A 4,840-nucleotide genomic window follows, 5' to 3' on the forward strand; every position below is an offset into this window, starting at 1 on the left:
ATCCCTACTTTTGTGGATTCAGGGTTAATTCAGGCTTAGGCTCAGGTAACTTTGGCTAACGCCTAGACTGCAGAGCCCCCACCAGTTAGGGGGTCCCCACTTTCTCAAGCCATAGCAGCTGCTGGCCTAGCCCCCATACCCATTGCAATTCTGCAGGAGACCTTGGTGACTGTGAGAGTAGGAATGGGGGAGTTGGAGTGTGAGTGGGCGTGATCTGCTTTCCCATAAAACTCTCACAGCCCCAGGATTGGCACAAGGTAACCTAGCCCTCCATATCCCAACTCACTGTGTCCGTGTTTCACAAGGCCTGGATTTACCGAATAGGACGGCATTCCCCTCTCAGAGTCACACCTGGAGAGTTTCCAGTACTCTACTGGTCTCGACTATGGGAGGTAGAGTCAGGCAGAGGCCTACCCATTCCATTCCTAGCTTGGGCAGTGGCTAGCGAGTGGAAGACAATCTGCTACAAATGAAAACTCACCTATGTTGGGCAGCAGCGGCACGGGAGGGAATCGAGGGTGGAAACTCGAGTTAGCTGCACGGAAGGAGGCAATGGTAAACCGCTTCCGTATTTTTACTGAGAAAACTCAACGGATCCACTACCAGAACGATTGCAGGTGGAGGTGGGGTATACTGGGAGAGATGTGTCCATGGAGTCTCTATGGGTCGGAGATGACTTGATAGCATAAGACAAGACAAGGATGGAATTAGGCAACTGGGCTTGTTCTTGCTTAGATGGTGATATTCACTTTCAGAGTTCTCCTGGTTATTACAAGATCTGCTTTCACCTCCCGTTGGGTGACAGTGTCTTCCCCATTGGACACTTAGGAAGACTGAGGATCAGAGAACAGTGACTGGCCACCAGCACCCATGGAACTTTTCTCAAATCCAAGTCTGGGCCGTAGGCTGGATTAAACCCCAAAGCCATGGGCACCCAAATCTGAGCCTCTATCACTGCCTCTCGCTAGTCTTCTCAGAATAGAAGGCACTTGAGAAGAAGTGTGGCCTAATGAAAAGAGCAAGGGTTTGGGAGTCAGAGGACCAGGATTCTAATCCTGCTCTGCCAATTGCTTGCTGTGTGACCGTGGGCAAATCACTTATCTTCTCTGTGCCTCAGTTTCTTCAACTGTAAATTGGGGATTCAATACCAGTTCTCCCTCCTACTTAGACTGTGTGCCCCGACGTGGGACAGGAACTGTGTCTGACCTAATTAACTTGCACCTACCCCAGTGCTTAGAATAGTACTTGATCCATAGTAAGCACTTAACAAATACCATTTAAAAAAAAAAAGGAAACCCCTCTGACAGTGTCCACTCCTCCTTCCCAAAGCTGTGGAGGGAGGCCCATTGTTGGCTAGGGAACTGTCCAGACCCTCCAGTTTCCCCAGTTTGATTTCCAGCTGATGAGGCAAAGCCTTGTGTTTTGTCTCTGTGTCTCCACCCTGACCAGGACATTGGAGGGACCAGTAGGACACAGAGCAGAAAGAGGAGAGATTTCAAAGTCAGAACTGACCTGGAATAATAGTAATATCAATTGTTTGCTAAGTGCTGGAAGAGATACAAGGTAATCATTTCAGATACAGTCCCTGTCCCACATGCGTTCAAATCTATGAGAGGTGGAGGAGAAGTAATAGCATTTATTAAGTGCTTATTCTGTGCAGAGCACTGCACTAAGTGCTGGAAAAAAATGCACAGGTGCAAGTTGGACAAGGTCTCTGGTCTTCATGGGGCTCACTAATGGAAAGGACCCAGGCTTGGTAGTCCAGAGGTCATGGGTTCTAATCCCGGCTCCGCCACTTAACAGCTGTGTCACTTTGGGCAAGTCACTTAACTTCTCTGTGCCTCAGTTACCTCATCTGTAAAATGAGGATTAAGACTGTGAGCCCCACGGGAGACAACCTGATTACCTTGTATCTACCCTAGAGCTTAGAACAGTGCTTGGCACATAGTAAGGGCTTAACAAATACCATTGAAAAAAGGGAGGGGAAAGGGAATGGATGACAAACACATAAGGAAGGATAGGATAATAAAAACAAAACAAAAAATCCAGGAAAAACAGGGGAGAACAGGTAATTTTATCCCAATTTTTCAGATGAGGAAACTCGGGATCAGAGAAGTTAAACGATTTCCTTCATGTCACCCAGCAGGCGAGAGATGGAGTGGAACTAAAACCCAAGTCTCCTGACTTGAGTCCTATGCTCATTCCCCTAGGGTCCCTAGAGCTGATCTGTGCCATTGGGTCCTCAGCCTGCTTGTCCCTCGGTGATGGGAGGGAGAGTGGTTCTCCCAGAGTGAGGAATTGTCCAAGTGTTCTTTGTCCAGTATGGCAGGGGTGAAGGTTGTGACCAGAGCCAGATGGACCTTGCTTTACTGGATTAGGGGCTCCCCCAGCCTGGGCCAGCTCAGTCCTACACCTCCTGTTTATCTGGGTCATGTTGGAAATCCAAGGAGGGGGTTGGTCCCCCTCCAGGCATCCCGGTCAACGGACACCTTTTCCGACCCACGGTCTTTGACGCTGTAATTAAATGGGGGAGCCAGCCAAATGGCGGCGGAGATGGTGAGTGCAGATTGGACTGTGGACTGCGGGTTGGATTTAATTGATAAAGCATAACCTTCGTGCTCCGTTCTCCGTGGCGCTGGGAGCCCTCGCCCGGCAGCTCCAGATGGCGTCCGTGAAAGAGTTAAGTCCGCTGTGATCAACAGCAAGAAGCAAGTGGTAAACAATTTTTCTCTCCCTCTGCTAAATTAATATGCAAATTCCAAACCCCCTCCCCGCTCTTCCCCTGCCTCGAAATTAGCGAGGTAGAATGCTTGGGCTAATTATGCATTCAAACGAGCAGGCTTCGTTAATGTGGCACTAAGAGGATGCTGAAAATGATTGTGAGAAGATGAAATTGAAATTCGAGCATGGCACTCTTGGTGCATCTGGAATCGCTCTTGCATGCCCCAGCAGATGTAACCTGACAGTGACCGCCAGCTACAATCCTGCACAGCATGGAGATCTATCTGTCTCCACCACACCTTGATTCCAGGGTTTGGGGTGTGGGGACAAAATAACACAATAGAGAGTCATCCACTCGGCCCTCCAACCCCATCCTTCAAAGCCGGGTCTGCAAAGGGAAATGAAGGCTCAAACCCTGTGGGGTGGATTCCCCGGGAGAAGGTTGGCTGGAACACCTTCCTGGCTACAGAAGTCACTCTTGGAGCCTGGGGGGTGGGGGGGAAGGACAGGGGGTAGTGTCTCTCCTCCAGAAGACCCCTCCACAGCTGGCACAAGGGTTTCCATGGAAACAGCCACAGTCTCTGGAACCTGGATTCCAGGTCACCGGCTCCGGAGACTCGTCCACGCTGCATTGACAGGTCGGGGGCAGCAGGGATATCTTGAGGCCTCTTGGCCCGAGGGTGCAGAGGCGGGGGCGGTGGATGGTCAGTACAGCAACTGCCTCAGAAGGAAGAGGATCAGGCACTCGGCTCAGAAAGAAGCCAGGACCGGGACGGGTTCTGTCTGCTCTTCCTCCTCCTCCTTCTCCCTCCAATGGAACGCTACCTCCTCCTGCTTAGAGGAGCCTCCGCTGGGAGAACCCACCCCAGGCAAGGAGACAGCCACACCTGGCTAGGAGCCAAGTCAGTCTATTCCAGTGGTGATTCAGGCATTTCCCCACTGGACTGTGGAATGTGCTCCGGGCTTTTCCTGGGTGGGAGCAGGAATGGCAACACTCCTAAGACATTGCCAATACCCAGAAACCTCAATCAATCAATCGTATTTATTGAGCGTTTACTGTATGCAGAGTGTTGTACTAAGTGGGAGAATACAATATAGCAGAGTTGGTAGACATGTTCCCTGCCCACAATGAGCTAACAGTTTAGAGAGGTAGACAGACTTTTATAGAAATAAATAAATTATGGATATGTACATAAATGCTGATACCTCTCAGGGTTACACCTGCAGGGTTTCCAGTACTCTACTAGTCTCGACTACAGGAGGGAGAGCCAAGCAGAGGCATACCCATTACGTTCCTAGCTTGGGCAGTGGCTAGTGAGTGGAAGGCAATCTGCTACAAGTCAAAACTCACCTGTGCTGGGCAGCAGTGGCATGCAAGAGAGTAGAGGGTGGAGGCTTCACAGACTCCATCCTCTCCTGGTTCTCCTCATCTCTCTAGCCGTTCATTCTCAGTCTCCTTTACGGGCTCCTCCTCCCCCTCCCATCCTCTTACTGTAGGGGTTTCTCAAGGGTCAGTTCTTGGTCCCCTTCTGTTCTCTATCTACACTCACTCCCTTGGTGAACTCATTCGCCCCCAAGGCTTCGACTATCACCTCTACGCTGATGACACCCAAATCTACATCTCTGCCCCTGCTCTCTCTTCCTCCCTTTGGGCTCAGGTCTCCTCCTGCCTTCAAGACATCTCCATCTGGATGTCTTCTCACCATCTAAAACTCAATATGTCCAAGACTGAACTCCTTATCTTCACTCCCAAACCCTGCCCTCTCCCTGACTTTCCCATCACTGTAGACAGCACTACCATCCTTCCCGTCTCGCAAGCCCGCAAACTTGGTGTCATCCTCGACTCTGCTCTCTCGTTCACCCCTCACATCCAATCCATCACCAGTACCTGCCGGTCTCACCTCCTCAACATCGCCAAGATCCGCCCTTTCCTCTCCATCCAAACCGCTACCTTGCTGGTTCAATGTCTCTTCCTATTCCGACTGGATTACTGCATCAGCCTCCTCTCTGATCTCCCATCCTCCTGTCTCTCCCAGCTTCAGTCTATACTTCACGCTGCTGCCTGGATCATCTCTGCGCAGAAATGCTCTGGGCATGTTACTCCCCTCCTCAAAACTCT

The 4,840-nt window shown here is 50.6% G+C and overlaps 2 non-coding genes across 2 annotated transcripts; both read left to right on the forward strand.

Annotated features, from left to right (window-relative positions):
• Positions 1–333: 333 nt before the first annotated feature.
• Positions 334–471, forward strand: LOC119935259. The gene has a single exon (XR_005453145.1). It is a non-coding gene; the product is annotated as a small nucleolar RNA SNORA7 (small nucleolar RNA).
• Positions 472–3,924: 3,453 nt separating this feature from the next.
• Positions 3,925–4,062, forward strand: LOC119935391. Its single transcript, XR_005453275.1, has one exon. It is a non-coding gene; the product is annotated as a small nucleolar RNA SNORA7 (small nucleolar RNA).
• The last annotated feature ends 778 nt before the right edge of the window (positions 4,063–4,840 follow it).

This window comes from Tachyglossus aculeatus, chromosome 11 (genome assembly GCF_015852505.1).
Source record: "Tachyglossus aculeatus isolate mTacAcu1 chromosome 11, mTacAcu1.pri, whole genome shotgun sequence".
Taxonomy (NCBI): Eukaryota; Metazoa; Chordata; class Mammalia; order Monotremata; family Tachyglossidae; genus Tachyglossus; species Tachyglossus aculeatus.